The 20,555-nt window shown below is 39.2% G+C and overlaps 1 protein-coding gene and 1 long non-coding RNA gene across 3 annotated transcripts in view; both read left to right on the top strand.

Moving 5' to 3' along the window:
* igsf21a (immunoglobin superfamily, member 21a) overlaps positions 1-20,555 on the top strand; it is a 623,523-nt gene that overhangs the window by 66,585 nt on the left and 536,383 nt on the right. The window lies entirely within an intron of this gene.
* Positions 18,163-20,084, top strand: LOC130922385 (uncharacterized). The gene is made up of 3 exons (XR_009064498.1): positions 18,163-18,272; positions 18,902-19,030; positions 19,147-20,084. It is a non-coding gene; the product is annotated as an uncharacterized LOC130922385 (long non-coding RNA).

The raw sequence follows: 20,555 nt of genomic DNA on the forward strand, positions 1-20,555 counted from the left end.
GTGCCCTCTGTTATGTGTTGGAACAGTGACATGCTGAGATAAACCAAATGTATCCAAAATATTTAAAAGCTCTATAGCACATCCTTCTTCAGGATTATCAACATGAATGTTAAAGTCACCCACTAGAACAACACAATCAAAGTCCATGCAGACAGAAGACAGCATTTTGGTAAACTCATCAAAAAACATTGTGTTATACTTTGGTGGTCTGTAAAGTGTTACCAAGGCAGCTCTGCAAGGGCTTTTTAGCTGAATGACAATATATTCAAAGGAATCAAACTGACCACATGAAATATTTGTGCATTGGAAACTGTCCCTGATCAGACTGGCAACCCCACCTCCTTTCTTATGGGTTCTTGGCGCACTAAAGAAATTGAAGTTTGTGGGGGTTGCCTCAATCAGAACTGTCGAGCTCTTATCTTTATCTAACCAAGTTTCTGTTAGGAACATCATGTCAAGGTTATGTTTGCTGATAAAATCATTAATTAAGAAAGATTTGCCAGCTAAAGATCTTATATTTAGCAGACCCAATTGGAGATGCCAGACTGGATTGACTGGTGAGTTTTGGGAGTGACATACTATGCTTAACAGGTTGGCAGAGTTGATTGAACGTTTTTTATTTCTTACCAATCTAGCCCTTTTTGTGTTGTTTATCACCACTGGGATTGTTGAGCATACAGACTGTACTCCATAGGGCCCCGGCTTTTGCTGGGACAGAACAGTCTTTGTAATGTTGTCACAGCCTGGACCCGGTGCTACTACTCTGCAGCATCATCGGCATGTTCCTCACTTACAGTCATGGATGAAAGTAATGACACCCCTGGATTTTTTCTAGAAAATACAGCATAGCGCTGCAACGATTCATCAATTAACTCGAGTATTCGATTACAAAAAATAGATCCGAATTAAAATTTTGCTGCTTCGAGTATTCGTTTCGATAAAGTGGCGTTGTAATGGTTTGTTTTGAAAGTGTTTGCATTTAGTTTAATTGGAGTGGATACACTGCCCTCTAGTCTGCCTCATTTCACGTGGCTGAATCCAGCCGCTCCCTGTTAAGACCAACATAAGCTAAGTTTTTGTTTGAGCTAATGTTCTTTTTAAAGCGCGCGTGATTTCGTTTATTGGTATATTTAGCCATTTTATTGTGGGAATATGTATCTGAAACATTTGTTAGGAGCATCTGTAGGCGACAAAACTTTTGTCATGCCAAAATTTGACCTTTATGTCTTCATTAAATGATAAATCTTTTCAGTGAAACAAATATATTTTTGTGCATTCGACATCATTTGGGAGGGTCTTAGCTTTCATATGAGCCATTTCTGAAACTAATTGAATAATTAGAAGTCAGGTTATTAGCAATTGTGTCTACAAAATGGATAAGCGACAAGACTTTTATCAGTGACTGTAATGTCTAGGACATACCCGGGACGCGGCATCTTTGCAGTAAACAAACATCGCAAATATCAAGAGGGCAAACTAGAAAGATAAAAAATTAAGCTGGGATCGTAAAGAAATTATATTGTTACCGGACCGAGGAAGAAAGAGACCGTTCGTTGTCCATCTTTGGCTTTATTAGATCCTGCTTTTAAATGTTCATTTATGACAGGCTAAGATCAATATTCCATTTTGTTTCTCATTTTAAATGGAGTATTTGAAAGTAAACAGTCATTCGGGGCAAAATGCTAATTGGAAACCTGAAAAATCTATTAATTACCAGCACAATTTTTGCAAAACTCCTCTAAAACACATATTTATAGTTACCTGGGAACTTTTGGTTCTCAGTCCGATAGCTCTCCCGTTAGGCTCCTTAGTCTGCCCTTGCGGCAAAGCACCATCATAGGTTCTCACCTCCCTTGTCCAAGCCTTTGAAAGGCTCCTCCATCACCACATGTATTTGTGCTTTGGGCAGCACTCCGACAGAATCAAGCGCTCGCCAAATGCTCAGCTGCGAAGAGTCAGCAAAAGGTAATCAATAGAGATTTACAGGCGGAACTTTTCACCGCCATCAGCTGCGACATCGAGGCCGCCGCTCGATTGTACAAACAATGAGGCACAGCTGCAGGCCTTGACGTTTCCATGGGGTTTAGCCAGTTCAGGGATCAAAACGGGGAGCACAGAGGCCCGCTGTGCACCTGTGTCATGCCAACTACAAAGGCCACATCAAGGCCGGCCCAGCCTATACGCAGACTATGCAGCTGCTTAGGGCCACCACTAGGGGGCCCCCAATCTGGCAGCCTCATTTTATACGTTGTTAATAGAGCATCGTAAATAATGTGGCGCGCATTGCCGTTTATCTATGCAAACATCCATTTTCTTGTCATTACAATCTGGCAACCTGGGGAGTGACGTTGAACCTGCTTTGCCATGATTGGTGCTAAAATTTGCTTGGAAAATTGATGCACGAATATGTGAAGAGGATTTATCCTGGAGCAGAGAAACAAACGAAGAAGAAAATCGGGGAAGAAAAGAAACAACAGTATCAAGGTAATAGAGCATTTTGTTGTTGTTGTTGTTGTGCAAGACACTCCGACTTGAAAGTTGTTGTCAGCTGAGCTTGTCAATATGCCGTACTGGTAATTGCCATTAGCCGCAGGGCGAAGACCCAGAGCGAATCAAGTTAAGCTGAGCAAGTTGTCACCTGTCGGCAACGGCAAATGTACGGCTTCCGCTGATTGTAGTCAAACGAAATATTGGCATAATATGCATTTGGACTGGAGAGCGTAGATATACAGTGCCTTGCAAAAGTATTCGGCCCCCTTGAACCTTGCAACCTTTGGCCACATTTCAGGCTTCAAACATAAAGATATAAAATTTTAATTTTTTGTCAAGAATCAACAACAAGTGGGACACAATCGTGAAGTGGAACAAAATTTATTGGATAATTTAAACTTTTTTAACAAATTAAAAACTGAAAAGTGGCGCGTGCAATATTATTCGGCCCCCTTGCGTTAATACTTTGTAGCGCCACCTTTTGCTCCAATTACAGCTGCAAGTCGCTTGGGGTATGTTTCTATCAGTTTTGCACATCGAGAGACAGACATTCCTGCCCATTCTTCCTTGCAAAACAGCTCGAGCTCAGTGAGGTTGGATGGAGAGTGTTTGTGAACAGCAGTCTTCAGCTCTTTCCACAGATTCTCGATTGGATTCAGGTCTGGACTTTGACTTGGCCATTCTAACACCTGGATACGTTTATTTTTGAACCATTCCATTGTAGATTTGGCTTTGTTTTGGATCATTGTCCTGTTGGAAGATAAATCTCCGTCCGAGTCTCAGGTCTTGTGCAGATACCAACAGGTTTTCTTCCAGAATGTTCCTGTATTTGGCTGCATCCATCTTCCCGTCAATTTTAACCATCTTCCCTGTCCCTGCTGAAGAAAAGCAGGCCCAAACCATGATGCTGCCACCACCATGTTTGACAGTGGGGATGGTGTGTTCAGGGTGATGAGCTGTGTTGCTTTTACGCCAAACATATCGTTTTGCATTTTGGCCAAAAAGTTCAATTTTGGTTTCATCTAACCAGAGCACCTTCTTCCACATGTTTGGTGTGTCTCCCCGGAGGCTTGTGGCAAACTTTAAACGACACTTTTTATGGATATCTTTGAGAAATGGCTTTCTTCTTGCCACTCTTCCATAAAGGCCAGATTTGTGCAGCGTACGACTGATTGTTGTCCTATGGACAGACTCTCCCACCTCAGCTGTAGATCTCTGCAGTTCATCCAGAGTGATCATGGGACTCTTGGTTGCATCTCTGATCAGTTTTCTCCTTGTTTGAGAAGAAAGTTTGGAAGGACGGCCGGGTCTTGGTAGATTTGCAGTGGTCTGATGCTCCTTCCATTTCAATATGATGGCTTGCACAGTGCTCCTTGAGATGTTTAAAGCTTAGGAAATCTTTTTGTATCCAAATCCGGCTTTAAACTTCTCCACAACAGTATCTCGGAGCTGCCTGGTGTGTTCCTTGGTTTACATAATGCTCTCTGCACTTTAAACAGAACCCTGAGACTATCACAGAGCAGGTGCATTTATACGGAGACTTGAGTACACACAGGTGGATTCTATTTATCATCATCGGTCATTTAGGACAACATTGGATCATTCAGAGATCCTCACTGAACTTCTGGAGTGAGTTTGCTGCACTGAAAGTAAAGGGGCCGAATAATATTGCACGCCCCACTTTTCAGTTTTTTATTTGTTAAAAAAGTTTAAATTATCCAATAAATGTTGTTCCACTTCACGATTGTGTCCCACTTGTTGTTGATTCTTGAAAAAAAATTTAAATTTCATATCTTTATGTTTGAAGCCTGAAATGTGGCGAAAGGTTGCAAGATTCAAGGGGGCTGAATACTTTTACAAGGCACTGTAGGCTTCGTCTGCACTAGGACGGATAATTGCCTTAAACGTGTAATTACTTGGGACTATACCACATGTCGGCTACACCTGTATGGATTAGTTGTTAGACGGTTAATGTAAGCGGGTAATGTTACACGCCGCCTGCGCGCCGCCTAATATGGACTGCTGTCACTGTACAACATTCGGATACTGAGCAAGGGACATCATGCCGTCGCTGTTTAACGCATCTTAAACGAAGTGTGCACAGTTATAAAAAATAGTCGGCAAAATACCCTTGAAAAAAATTAACTGTCCTAGTGGAGTCATTTCATTTATATCGGACATTATTATCAAGTAGTATGTCTCGTATCAGCCCATGGTGAATCGATTTAATTAGTTGCGCATTCCCCACAGTACACGTTTTTGTTGACGAATATTTTCCTGGGTTAAATTTTGTTCCATGTAATCATATTTATTACTTTGGATAATTCAAAGGAGCTATTGAGAAGTATCTTGGAATTGGAGGTGGAGTGCCTTCCTCTTCACAAAATCATGATTTCACCAAATGTACAATTCAAGGTAATGCTTGGCAATGTTGTGTATATAGTTATGAGACCAAGAATCAAGAAAGATGCATATTAAGTTACAATTTTAATACATTATACAAAAATATGGGCCCCTTGGCATTATTTTGCTTAGGGCCCCCAAATGGCCTGGGCCGGCCCTGGGCCACATGCTAGATGTTCGTTTTCAGTACCTCAACTAAGAACTAAGCTTAAATTTCTGCAATACGAGTCTTTCATTTGCAAACATTTTGTCTATTTTAATTATACAAACACTGAGCTCAGGCAGGTTTGTTTAGCTAATAAATGTCATTGTATTGCTGCTGAGTTGCACGGATCGTTGAGTTTGCGTTTCACATTTGTCTTGTTTACCGAGGAACATTTTTGAGCAATTTTACGAATGATTTGAAAATTCAGCCCCCGGAACCAATTTCACATAGGAGCATGAAATTTGGTAGGCATGTTTATCATTAGTAGAGGCAGAAAAAGGACTCAATAAGCCATGCCCGAAAAGACACACGATCTCCGCTGTTGCTGCATCATCTGTAGATATCTTGTCACAAGCTAAGTGACTCTGACATGCCAAACCGTGAGTAAGACATAAGCCAGTTTCACTTAGAGCGTTAAATTTGTTAGACATATCTGTCCCATGAAAAACTATCTATCTCAAGAAGCCATCCCTGAAAACACACTCTGATTCTGATAAGTGAGTAAAACGGCAAACGTAAAAAAGCTCGACATCCATCCTGGAATGTCTTGAAAATTCAACCCCTGAAGCCAGTTTCATTTAGGAGTGTAAAATTTTGTAGACATGTCTATCACGAATGGACCTGTAAAAAAAAAAAATCTCAAATGCCAGACGTAAAAAGTCTGCCATTTTGTTTTATTGTGGCTTTTTAAAGGTCATACTTGGGTCTATTCGATAACAAATTTGCCCTACTGCAAATTTATAATGTCATGATCAGATTATTTTTCTTAAATCCAGTCAAATAATTTGCTCCATCTTGTTTATAATGTTAAAGACTAGCTAACAGATTAATGCATTATATTATTCCATTTACTTCTAGTAAATGTTAATATGTTATTATTAAACCCATACATCTAAATGTTAATTTTTCACTTAAGCAAAAATAGCCTGAAATAATATATTAAACTATCTATTCTTGAATTAAGAACATTTCACATTTCTAATCTTTTCTTTTAAAGATTAAATTTATATTAATTGTTTGCTTAAAGTAAGTCTGTTGAATTTATTTTCAGCTTGCTATTGTTCTTATTTCAAGAAATCTGAGGAAAATTTACTTGAAGCACTAGCAGATAATTTCACTGATTTCAAGTAGATTTACACTGAAAACAAGGGAATTTAACTACCGTAATTTTCGAACTATAAGGCCCACCTGACTATAAACCGCCACCTACCTAATTTGACACAAAAACGACATTTGTTCATAGATAAGCCACACTGGACTATAAGCCGGAGCTGTAATTACTGTATTATGGGATATTTACACCAAAATACAGTGGGGCAAATAAGTATTTAGTCAACCACTAATTATCCAACTTGAAAATATTAGAGAGGCCTGTAACTGTCAACATAGGTAAACGTCAACCATGAGAGACAGAATGTGGGAAAAAAACAGAAAATCACATTGTTTAAAGCTTTTCACACACTGTTGCTGGTATTTTGGCCCATTACTCCATGTGTCTGATGGGGGGGGGCAACTTTACAGAGGCCCGTAGAGATGGTCACAAAGCACATATAGCAATATACAAAGTGAAGTCTTTTTTATTATTATTTTTTTAAAACTTCTGGGTCATCGTCTTTGCAGTTGTCTTGCGAGCCTTTTGCGCTCGTTCTACGAGCCATCTGCTGTCGTGTTGTGGCAATAGGCGTTCGTGCTTTTACCAATTTGCAATCGCGCTTTAGGAATTGGGGCTTGTGTTGTGGCAATTTGCATTCGTGCTGCGAGCCATTTGCTGCCGTGTTGTGGCAATTGGGGTTCGTGCTTTTGCCAATGTGCGATCGCGCTTTAGAAATTGGGGGTCGTGTTTTGGCAGTTTGCATTCGTGCTTTTTTTCTTTTGCAAAGCGTTTGTAATTGGGGCTCGTGCTTTTTCTATTTCCAAAGTGTTAGGACTTTGCATTTCGCCTGACACCGCTCGGGCACCATACAAAACAGTCTTGATTCTTGGTTTATCTCCATCCTCTACTGATCCTTCAAAAGAAAGCGATTCGGATCATCCACGACACGCCATTCAGATCAACACAAAAATGAGCTCTACATCAAATCCAAGCTTTCAAAATTTTATGATTGGATACACTTCAAAACTGTTCAGATGATGTACAAGGCCCACTCAAATTGTCTCCCGTCTAACCTACAAATTCGACTCCAAGTGAGGGAATCCAATTATGACTTGAGAGGGACCAGATTGTTTACTTATCGCAAAGTTAGAACTACCTTAAAATCATTTTCAGTTAGTAACATTGGCGCTCGCCTCTAGAATGCCATTGACCCAGCTCTGACCAGCATAGGATCACTAGATGTCTTCAAAAGAACATACAAGGACAGTTTTTTGAGTCACTACCATGATTAACCTCAATACAATAACACTACTGCCACACACACAGACACAACATAGTGTTCCCACAACAAATAAATGATAGGAATGTCAGGGACAGAGAGAAAGTCACAACATTGCATGCACTAAAAATAAGCCCCGCCCGTAGTAAATGCAGAACATTAACTGCTCCCATATGTGCATGCTGCACACTGATCTGAACTGTAACTTCTGTATACAATGGAGTTGCTAAACTAGTCGCTGAGTTCACTGGACAGAATTTTTTCAACAATGCGACCTACATCGAACCAACGCCCATGTCCGGCCAACACCTTGACAACATTACCTAAGTGTTATGGCCAATCAATAACTTTTGGGAAGAAAATTCATGTGAAGTAAAAAAATTAAATAAATAAATAAAATCTCCTCCAGAGCAGTGATGTTTTGGGGCTGTCGTTGGGCAACACGGACTTTCAACTCCTTCCACAGATTTTCTATGGGGTTGAGGTCTGGAGACTGGCTAGGCCACTCCAGGACCTTGAAATGCTTCTTACGAAGCCACTCCTTTGTTACCCTGGTTGCGTGTTTGAGATCATTGTCATGCTGAAAGACCCAGCCACGTCTCATCTTCAATGCCCTTGCTGATGGAAGGAGATTTTCACTGAAAATCTCTTGATACATGGCCCCATTCATTCTTTTCTTTACACAGATCAGTCATCCTGGTCCCTTTGCAGAAAAACAGCCCCAAAGCATGATGTTTCCACCCCCATGTCTCCAAACACGAGAACCTGTGTTTCTACCAAAAAGTTCTATTTTGGTTTCATCTGACCATAACACATTCTCCCAGTCCTCTTCTGGATCATCCAAATGCTCTCTAGCGAACTGTAGATGGGCTTGGACGTGTACTGGCTACAGCAGGGGGACAGGTCTGGCAGTGCAGGATTTGAGTCCCTGGCGGCGCATTGTGTTACTGATAGTAGCCTTTGTTACTGTGGTCCCAGCTCTCTGTAGGTCATTCACTAGGTCCCCCCGTGTGGTTCTGGGATTTTTGCTCACCGTTCGTATCATTTTGACGCCCTGGGGTGAGATCTTGCATGGAGCCCCAGATCGAGGGAGATTACCAGTGGTCTTGTATGTCTCCCATTTTCTAATAATTGCTCCCACAGTTGATTTCTTTACATCAAGCGTTTTACCTATTCCAGATTCAGTCTTCCCAGCCTGGTGCAGGTCTACAATTTTGTCTCTGGTGTCCTTTGACAGCTCTTTAGTCTTGGCCATAGTTGAGTTTAGAGTGTGACTGACTGAGGTTGTGGACAGGTGTCTTTTATACCGATATTGAGTTAAAATAGGTGCCATTAATACAGGTAACGAGTGGAGCTTCGTTAGACCTCGTTAGAAGTTAGACCTCTTTGACAGCCAGAAATCTTGCTTGTTTGTAGGTGACCAAATACTTATTTACCACTCTAATTTGGAAATAAATTCTTTAAAAATCAAACAATGTGATTTTTCTTTTTTTTTTTTTTCCACATTCCGTCTCTCATGGTTGAGGTTTACCCATGTTGACAATTACAGGCCTCTCTAATCTTTTCAAATAAGAGAACTTGCACAATTGGTGGTTGACTAAATTCTTATTTGCCCCACTGTATATTACCCGGCAACACTTTAGATGACAGCGGCATCATAAGACTGTCGTAGCACCAAACGAACTACCATCATTGCTTCAAGAAGCTTTATTTGGCCATCGCTGCTCCCCTGAGGAATTGACTCTTGACAGTCAACGTCTGCTGCCACCTACTGTCAACAACTGTTGTTGTCCAACATGCCTCCAGGCATGCATTGCAGCACCTTAGATGTAAATAACAATCAAAATCCATGTTCTGTCCCAATTATTAATTCAGTTACTGTTCCAGTTGTTTCATTAACTCATTCACACCCAGCCATTTTCACTGGAGCAAGGCCCTTCGCTCCCGGCCGTTTTACTGGATTTTGACTGATTTTTGCAAGGCCCGCAGAAAATTCTGTTCTATTGCTTTATAAACATGAAACAACTTATATATATATATATATATATATATGAAATTAAATTGCATGCAATGACACTTTTCGGCCACCAGGGGTTGCCTGGCCCCCCCCTTAAAATCCGCTTATGATTACTACCCACCTCTGAATGTTTGTGTGCTGGTCACCGATTGGCTCAAGGACCATTTGGGAGAGACCGAAACATTTTTTTTTTCGCACCGCTTTATGCAGTGAATTTGATTAAACACTTGATTAAACACAAGGCGGAGAAGTGTGGCCGCCTTATTCAAAAGCATATGCAAATAATCTTGTTTTTCCTACATTATTGCCTATCTTGCACTCTTTTATACACAAGGCTGACTAATGCATATTCACACAAACCCAATAAGTATGCAGGAGCCACATGAAGTAGAAGCATCCCATTCTGTCCGCACTCAGACGGCGGCTTTTGAAATCAAGCGAATTGTTCTCAAAGTTGCCGTGCAGGGAATGGAACTGAGGCTTCAGCATTCAGACGTTTACAAACTATACTTCTCAAGGTTCACACGGTTTGCGGTTGATGTATGGGATCCTGTGAGAGCACGGCTTCATTACCGTGCTGTTTATCTGGAGCGTGCTTTTTATGTATGTATATTCATTCATTCATTCATTCAAATTTCCAGGGATTCAAAATAGTTTCTATACAAAAACTATGATTAAAATTGTGTTGTTTTTTTTGTGTGTGTGTGCATTGAAATGGAAGACAATACATACCCATCATGGCTTAATAGCTTCTTGTACCCTTATTAGGGGTTGTGTTTTTCAGGTCAGATATTAGTAATGCTACCAAGTAGTTCTTCATTCATTTTTGTAATCATGATTTGTGCTGTACAGTCCCTGACAAAAGTGTTGTCGTTTATCCATTTTGTAGAAACAATTGCTCATAACCTGACGTTTAATTATTCATTTGGTTTCCCAAATGGCTCATATGAAAGCTAAAACTCTCCCAAATGATGTTGAATGTACAAAAATAATATTTGTTTTACTGAAAAAAGATTTATAATTTAATGAAGATATAAAGGTCAAATTTTGGCAAGACAAAAAATTGTCGCCTACAGAAAGTAGTGTGAAAATTGAACAAAAAATGTACTTCAAGTACAAAAATATGTTAAATAAGCGAAGTAAGTAGTGCTGCTGTGAGTTCCAAATTTAATATTTTGTATTACTTCCATGGGCTTCGGCAAGGATTCATACAATTTATTAATGAAGTCATCAGGAACATCAAAGAAAGCAGTCTTGCATGCCTCCCAGAGTTCATCAACATTCATGGGTTTCGTCTTCCATGCTTCCTCTTTCATCCTACCCCAGACATGCTCAATGATGTTCATGTCTGGTGACTGGGCTGGCCAGTCCTGTAGGATCTTGATCTTCTTTGCCTTGAGGAACTTTGAGGTAGAGATTGAAGTATGCGATGGAGCACCATCCTGCTGCAGAATTTGTCCCTTTTTATGGTTAGGAATTTAAAAGGCAGCTAAGATTTGTTGATATTTCGGACTATTTATGTCAGTTTTCTGAGTCAATCTCTGATCTATGCAGGCTCCAGTAGGTCTCCTGCAATATTTGCGGCGACTGTGGTGTAATTCAATGGAAGATTCATCTGAAAAATTTGGTGAAAAGTTTGGTGGTGGCAAAATCATGCTCTGGGGTTACCTCCAGTATGGGGGTGTGGGAGAGATCTGCAGGGTGGAACGCAACATAAATAGTCTGAAATATCAACAAATCTTAGTTGCCTGTTACATTCCTAACCATAAAAAGGGACAAATTCTGCAGCAGAATGGTGCTCCATCGCATACTTCAATCTCTACCTCAAAGTTCCTCAAGGCAAAGAACATCAAGATCCTCCAGGACTGGCCAGCCCAGTCACCAGACGTGAAATGGATGAAAGAGGAAGCATGGAAGATGAAACCCAAGAATGTTGACGAACTCTGGGAGGCATGCAAGACTGCTTTCTTTGATGTTCCTGATGACTTCATCAATAAATTGTATGAATCCTTGCCGAACCACATGGATGCAGTCCTTCAAGCCCATGGAAGTCATACAAAATATTCAATTTGACAAGACTTTTGTCAGGGGCTGTACAATATCAAAACATATACTGCCAAAACAATATGAAACTTTCAACATTTTTCACATCAACAGTCATTATCGCCATAAATAGACCTGATCCGGCAATGTACATTTTGGCCAGCAGATGGCCCGATATGCGCTGATTTGCTACATTTTGGGTCATCTTTATAATGTGCTTATTACCACTCAATAGTTGGCAAATTGGCATCCCCTGCCAACTGTTCGTGAGTAATGCAAGACAATTAAAAATAGCAACACATCTCAAGCCATATAGAGACAAAAAGTCTAGTAATGAAACTATTAATCAACTCTAGTAATTTGATTAGAAAAAAAAAAAGCTTAGTCAGATTTTGCTGCTTCGAGTATTCGTTTAATTAGAGTGGCGTTATAATGGTTTGTTTTGAAAGTGTTTGCATTTAGTTTAATTGATCTAGGTGGTTACACTGCCACCTATTGGTAGCAGTGAATAAGACATAACTCATTTAACATGGCTGAATCCAGCTGCTCCGTGTTAAGACCAGCATAAGCTAACATGTTTTTTATGCATTCGTAATTTAGTTTATTGGTATATTTAGCTGTTTTTTGTGGGAACATGTGTTTCAATGATTTGTTAAGAGTATTGTAAAAACAAACAAACAAAAAAGTTAGCATTTTGTAGCGTTTAAGCTAGCGGACTTTTGCTATGCAAGTTAGCCAATTGTTCTTTTGTTGTACTTCTGTCCTCATATATTTATCTTTATTTTTTTCATACCGTTTGAAGCTTAGCTCAGATATTTTAAATTATTTTTTAAATGGAAGGTCCATTCTGCATAGTGTGATGAAACACTCGGGAATTTTATTTAGTGTTCGTACAGTATTTAATGCTCTTTTGAAAGTGCAATCTTAGCACCCCCCTTAATATCCGCGTATGAGTTTAATGTCAATTAAAAAAAAAAAAAGAAGTGATTGTAGGAAAATCTGTCTTAACTGTTGTACAATTCGAACTAAATTATTTAACCCCTTCAGATCTGCATTTTTTCCTGCTGGGCAGAAAAAAAAAATCTACGCTGATTTTTACTCTGTTCACTTCAATTCAATTTTATTTGTATAGCCCTCAATCACAACAGAAGTCTCAAAGGGCTTTACAGAGGCAATATGATACACAATTAGAAATGAAGCAACAAAGATGAATAGATACAGTTCAAGTCCTGGGTATCCCCTATCCTTAAGACCCTCCATGCCGGCAAGGAAAAACTCCAAAAACTCCAGAGTCAATTGGGAGAAAAATGAGAAACCTTGGGGAGTACCACAGTCAGGAGAGATCCACTCCCAGGACGGCTAGACAGGAACCCCAGAACTGCTAATGGGAATTAGCAAGCGAAGTTATAGTCCGTAAAAATACAGTGGAGTAAAGGAGCAAGAAGAGGTCCCTCTAGTCAGATGAGACGGGGGTAGCAGCGAGGACGTCTATCCAGCCAGGGGTCCGGACAGTCAGGAGGCTGCAGCTGAAAAATAGCCCCTCCCCAGAGGGGGACACCGGGTGACTAGTGATGAAGAGACTAGACAACTAGATATTAACATTGGAAAATAGAAATAAAGTAAAACAAGTGGTAGGTAGAGTAAGAAAAGGAGATAGAACTCAGCGGCTGTACTGCCCCCAGCATTATAGCTTCTAGTGCAGCTTAGACTAAACTGTGAGTCTACTCCGACTTCAACTAGCCTAACCATAAGCTTTGTCGAAAAGGAACGTTTTTAATCTAATCTTAAATGTGCAGACTGTCTCGGCTTCTTTAATACTAGCTGGAAGCTGATTCCATAAAACGGGCTTGGTGGCTAAAGGCTCTAGCTCCGACAGTACTTTTATAAACCCTGGTAACTACCAGTAGACCTGCATTCTGAGATCGGAGTGTTCTGTTGGGGCGGTATGGAACTCTAGTCAAAGACCAGAACAAAGTGCAGTTTTTTGGTAGGCGATATTACATGGTTCTATTGGTTATTGTAAATGTTAATGTTTTTAATGAGAAATGAGCACTTTACGTTATCTTTTTTGAAGTTGGGTTTGGCCAGCCATTTTTAAAGAGCCAAAAATAGCAAATAGGGTGTACCAAACCTCATGATTTCATTTCCATGGGTAAAGTTTCATCCAATCAGCGTCCGGAAGTGGCAATAGCAAATAAATCTAGCGTCATGTCCTTCAGCAGCATGCTTACGTCTGAAGGGGTTAAAATGTATTGAATTATGGCATATTGATATTGTGATATAACGGCCTATATCTTGATGTGAGATATTTTTCTAAATCGCACAGAACTAATCATGATATGCATGAACATCACACTTTGTGGCTGTGATTTGGAGGAAAAAAAATCAGCCCCTGATTCCAGTGTGACTTAAGAAAATGACATGTGATAGGCATGTCCATTATAAGCACACCCACTCACGTCTCAAGAAGCCATGCCTGAAAAGACACAGAAAATCTGTCGTCGTGATATTATGCAGAGCTATCCTGTCACAGCCGTGGCGACTCTGGCACCCAGAAATGTTTTGAAAAGTCAACCACAAAAGCCATTTTACTTAAGATTGAAAAGACCACTAGAAGAAATGCAAGATGTCTGTTATTTTCATTCAAATTGGCCATTTTAGAGTCATTTTGGTCATTTCCAGAAGTCTGTCGAAGAAGGAAATTGCCCTCGAGATTATGTCTGATTGCTACCAAATTTGAATCCGCATAATAAGCGATGTAAATTGCCGAAAATCGGTGGTAAAACTTGATAACTTTGCATAGAACACAAAACTCACAAATAATGAGTCTGAAACTTTGGCCTGATGCACAAGTGATTAAACTAGGGGCAGGAATAAGGTGAACGATTATGCTGCAGTGCCATTGACGGCGATAGACGTCCAGTCTTTCTGATTTTATACGACTCGAATATTTTAGCACTTGCTGATTTGGCATTTTAATTTCATTGTACATGTTACAATAACAGTAAAGTATAGACTAGAGATGTCCCGATCGATCGGCGTCCCGATAACGTCATTTTCAAATTATCGGAATCGGCAAAAAAATATCGGCCATGCCTTTTTCTGATATATATATTTTTTAATTAAATTGTTTTCTAATTGTATTTAACGTTACAGACATAATATGTTACACTCATCCAGAGTCTTTAGGCTTAAGGTAGGGTTATCAAATTTATCCCGATAATGGCGGTAATTAATTAAAAAAAAAATGTATCACTTTATAATATTTAACGCAATTAATGCATGCGTTGCACGACCCACTCATGCATTGTCGCGCTCAAACTGTAATGGCGCCGTTTTACCTATAAAGAGAGATTAAAGGCAGCGTAAAATGAGTAGAGTGAATTTTGGCAGCCTTTGGAATCTTTTTTTAATTGGCTAAAGCCTTACAATCCCTCTCCCTACGATTAGCATTATAATGGGGAGCAATGTGGGGAGACAAGGTAGCAATTGATCTTTTTCTTAACACCTTATGTTATTTCCCAACGCAGAGAAGATATAGCTATTGGTAGCACTACGCAGTCATGGTTCCACTTCCCATCATGCATTTGGGCATGGCTACAGTATCATTTACTGAAAGCTCAACAAATACATTAGATGGCAATATTTAGTCACAATATACAAAGTCACAAGTCTTTCTATCCGTGGATCCCTCTCACAGAAAGAATGTTAATAATGTAAATGCCATCTTGAGGATTTATTGTCATAATAAACAAATACATTATTTATGTACTGTATGTTGAATGTATATATTCGTCCAAGTTTTATTCATTTTTTTCTTAATGTATTGCCAAAATGTATATGATCGGGAAAAATTATCGGGAATGATTGGAATTGAATCGGGAGCAAAAAAAGCAATCGGATCGGGAAATATCGGGATCGGCAGATACTCAAACTAAAACGATCGGGATCGGATTGGGAGCAAAAAAACATGATCGGAACAACCCTAGTATAGACTCCACCATCAGTTGACAAGACGGCTCTCATAGACATTGCGCCACGCCTTCCCGTAGGGGACCGACCCAGGCAGAACGTTGAGTTGGCTTTCACTGTGATAAACGCAAACACACGCTGCGATCTAACGCCGGATTTAGGTGGAAACAGGACAAATGTTTTACGTCATACGAGCAGTCAGGAGTGTCTCGAGTGATTTGGCCGAGGATTCAAGGTAATTATTGTATCAAATAAAATAGCACCATGCATGAACTTTGAAACGTGAAAAAAAAAAAAAAATCAATGGATAAAATTAGAGTAACTTTGGCTTGAAATATTTACGTAAAATGAATGATAACTGCTCGTTTTTTTTCTTTGTTTTGCTTTTAACCAAGAATCGAGCCTGTTTTACGTTCATATCTCTAGAAATTCCGCAAGATAAGCATTTATTTACAAGAATTTTCAACTTAAAAAGCTCTTTGTTTGGTGACGGCCGCCATGTTGGATTACACAATACCAAAACTGACTTGAAATGCATATTTACGTAAAATGAACAATAACTGCCCGTTTTTTTGCTTTTAACCAAAAATCGAGGCTGTTTTTTTACATTCATATCTGTAGAAAGTCTGCGATTTAAGTATTTAATTACAAGAATTTTCAGTTTAAAAAGCTAGTTGTTTTTCGTGACAGCTGCCATGTTGGATTTCACAATACCGTAACCTTGGCTTGAAATACTTCCATAAAATGAACGATAACTGCCCTTTTTTTTGCTTTCAACCAAGAATCGAGGTTGTTTTACGTTCACATCTATAGCAATTCCACGAGATAAGCATTTATTTACGGGAACTTTCAATTTAAAAAGCTCTTTGTTTCATGACGGTAGCCACGTTGGATTACACATTACCGTAACTTTGGCTTAAAATATTTACGTAAAATGAACGATAACTGGCAGTTTTTTTTTTTGCTTTTAACCAAGAATCGAGGCTGTTTTACGTTCATATTTATAGCAATTCCGCTAGATAAGCATTTATTTACGGGAATTTTCAATTTAAAAAGCTGTTTGTTTCATGACGGCCGCCACGTTGGATTACACACTACCGTAACATTGGCTTGAAATATTTATGTAAAATGAACAATAACTGCCAGATTTTTTTTTTTTTTTGCTTTTAACCAAGAGTCTAGACTGTTTTACATCCATATCTATAGAAAGTCTGCAATTTTAGAATTTATTTAAGAATTTTCAACTTAAACTCTGTTTTCTGACGGCCGCCATGTTGGATTCGCCATGTTGGATTACACAATACCATAACTTTGGCTTGAAATATTTATGTATAATGAAAGACAACTGCCCATTTTTTGCTTTTAACCAAGAATCTTTTCTTTGTTTTACGTTCATATCTATAGACAGTCCGCGATATAAGCATTCATTAAAGAATTTTCACCTTAAAAAACTTGGATTTTGGAAAAACAACTTAAATTGCTATTTCTGGCAAAATCTGTTAAATATTGCTTTTGATCCTGAAAAAATTGCTTTTGATCTCTGCGTTTGGTGATTTTGGTGCATTTAGTGTACAATCTGCGAATTTTATAGCCATTTTAAGTTTTGTTATCCTCGTATATAAAATAATTAATCAGGATTTTATTATGGAACGTCTTTGAATTTTTTGATGCCGCTGCTCACGTAGAGTCATGCTTCATATGCCTAAGGGTCTGGTTTGGTTTAAGGTCACTAGTGGCTTTGGTTTTGAAAATTTTTGAATGACAAATGTTAAATAAAACATTAAGACAAAACCTTGTACATGTGTAGAATTTAAGTAAAAAAAAAACACTGAAATTTGAAAATCTTGAAAAAATATATGACATAGTAATAGATAGAAAACATCCCAGTTTAAATGAATGTGTGTGTAAAAATACATAGTTTTAAAATACACAAGAATACTGAAGGCATATATTTTATTCTCATTCGGAAAGAATATATTTCACAAGTGCCTCGGAGCATGAAAACAACAGGTTTTACAAAAAACTTTTTTTCCCTTAATGTGCCATCCACTAGTCCTACATTAAAGTACCAGAGCTCCCACAAGGCTTCCAAGTAAATGAGTTGTCCTGCTGCGTCAGCCATCGAGCCCGTCTCATGTTTATCCAGGCTGGAATGCTTTTTCCCACCAACACCTTTGATATACGATAAACCAACGTGGATTAGAACTGCTTTGATGAATTCTTTTTTCGTTCTTGGGAGTGTTTTTTTTTTTTTTATTGGCGCTGACTGTTTTTGACTCTGAGCACAAAAGCCAGTCGAAGCCTTGGCCTTTTTTGATCGTCGTTTCATTTTTATCACTGAGTAACTTGTGTGTGGCGACTTTAACTTTTCTGTAGAAAACGGTTATAATTAGTTGCGCATCAATAACATTTGTTGGCTTTGCAACAGATTACGATAGCACCACGTTTTTACCACGGGTTACGAACGAGTTCCGTTCCTATGCCGGCGACATAACGCAAATTTCCCCATAAGTCGGACTTAACCCCTTAACGCCGAATGTCGCGATTCGGCATCATACCGTTCCCGCTTTGAAAGCGGCCAAAATATCGTCTGCCTTTGTTCACTGCCGGTACATTAATGTCAAACACATGCCTAGGAACCTTTTCCAAGCATTAGTTTCAGTCGTGTCCGACCAGAGACAACACCGCTTCCTTTTCCGGACCGTGATATTCAAGATGAAAGCCACGTCGAAGTCCTGCGCACCAACTTGACTAATTCATTCAATTCAAGGTAAGTCAGCTAAAATAAAAAAATATGTACCGTCTTATTGTGTACTTGTGTTGCTAACACGATGAGATAGAGTTTCTATGATGAGTATTTTTGAAGCTCTATGACGATTTTGGTTTGTAGCGCTATCGCTACAGCCGGCATAATCGGAAAAGCACCTCCCCCTCCCCCGCCACCCCGCAAACGTAAATGCGTTGTTTGTCGAAGGTTTGCAACACTCGCACGCGTTTTATCTATAAACTATCACTCTCGTTATCATCTGTAAACATTACAAAAGTAATGTGTTGCATAAAAAAGGGCATTTGTGGTTACTATTTTTCTGTAGAACAAATAAATGAACACATCCGTTATATGCAACGGTGCACACGGGTGCCTCCATGTCGTTCCACTTTTAGACACGTTTTATTCAGACATTGCCACACTTGTTGTCATCTGTAGACATAATAAACATAACGTGTTGCATAAACAATGTCATTGCTATTGATTTATTTTTCTTATTTCTATATAATGAAAAATGAACACAGCATGAGCTGATAACTACCAAACAGAAGCAAATGTATGTATGTTGATGGTTTTCAACACATTTTGTTTTGAAATTATAACAGTAATTTCTTTACCTTATTTTTCTGCAGAAATACAAATGAATGCAGCAGCTTTTTACGCAAAGCTAGCACACCGGGCCAAACCACCTCCTGTTGAGAGTGCTCTCAGTGAGAGTGAGGGCAGCGATGAGGAGTACAATCCTAATAAAGCAAGTGAAGGTGAGTTTGTGTCAAGTTTGAGCTTGTTTGACATCTATGGATGTAACTACGTGAACACACTGAAAAGATAAAAATGTTTGGTGTTTCCTAAAGTGATTTATTATTTTCTGCACCAGGTGATGAAAGCAGCAGCAATGACTCTACAGTGGACATTAGCAGCAGTGAGGAAGATGATGATGATCCGCCTCATCCACCTCCAACCACCAGTGCTGCACCTGCAAGACTTGCAAGAGCTACATCAAGGGCAGGTCGAGCCTAAAGCAATATATCTAAAAAAAAGCCATACAAATTGGGATACAAGATTTTTGTACTGTGCGACACAAGAGGTCTGGTGCACTCATTTGACATATTCACAGGGAAAATAGATCCGGTACCAGGCCAACCAGACATAGGAGCCAGTGGTAACATTGTGCTCAAGCTTGCACAAGTCATTCATCCTGCTGTTCTTTGATAACTGGTTCTCATCTGTAGATCTGTTTGTTGCTCTTGCAAAAAAGGGCATACCTGCACTTGGGACCGTGCAGCACAATCGCCTGCGTGGGTGCTGTTTCAGTGCAGACTCATAGACGAAGAAGAAGCGAAGAGGGACATTTGAAGAGCAAGAGGCTCTTGTGGACAATGTCTGCATAAGAGCAGTCAAATGGTTTGACAATAGAGGGGTGATTGTTGCCAGCACATTTGCCAGTGCCCTGCCTGTTATGATAAAAATCATCTTTTATTTATTTATTTACATCATATGTCTTCTAGTCTGATTAAAAATGTGATGTACATCTGTGTTTAAACAAAAACAATAATTGTTTTTCAGAATTTCACAAGCAGTGAAAAAAGATGTTGCGATAAAAGTGTGTTCAGACCTGAGATGGGTATGTGCCTTTTTTGCCATTTGTTTTCCTTTATTGCCTGTTGTCGCTAATCGGCATCATACCTAAATGTATGACTATTTTATGGGCTATATTCAAATTAACACTTTCAATTTAATTTAGCATCTATTTGAAAGTAAAAACACACCCCAATTATTTTTTTTATTATTGGAAAAAAATTTAGGCATTAAGGGGTTAACCCTTTAAATACCCCTAAATCTCAAAATAGCTATAACAAATATAACTAATATAACAAAAAGCCCAAAAGTATTGTACTTTGTTTAATGATGGAGGATACACTGCCCTCTGGTGCCAGCGTTGGGTCTGCCTGGACTGTCACCCATAGGCGGAGTTTGACTTTTGTGGCATGGGGGCACAACATGTTGATGACCCTGAAACGCTATGTCAGCAATAAAATCAATTTACAAGATACAGTGGGGCAAATAAGTATTTAGTCAACCAACAATTGTGCAAGTTCTCCTGGTTTAAAGGATTAGAGAGGCCTGTGATTGTCAACGTGGGTAAACCTCAACCATGAGAGACGGAATGTGGGGCAAAAAAAAAAAAACAGAAAATCACATTGTTTAATTTTTAAAGAATTTATTTCCAAATTAGAGTGGAAAATAAGTATTTGGTCACCTACAAACAAGCAAGATTTCTGGCTG

Source organism: Corythoichthys intestinalis, chromosome 9, assembly GCF_030265065.1.
Source record: "Corythoichthys intestinalis isolate RoL2023-P3 chromosome 9, ASM3026506v1, whole genome shotgun sequence".
NCBI lineage: Eukaryota > Metazoa > Chordata > Actinopteri > Syngnathiformes > Syngnathidae > Corythoichthys > Corythoichthys intestinalis.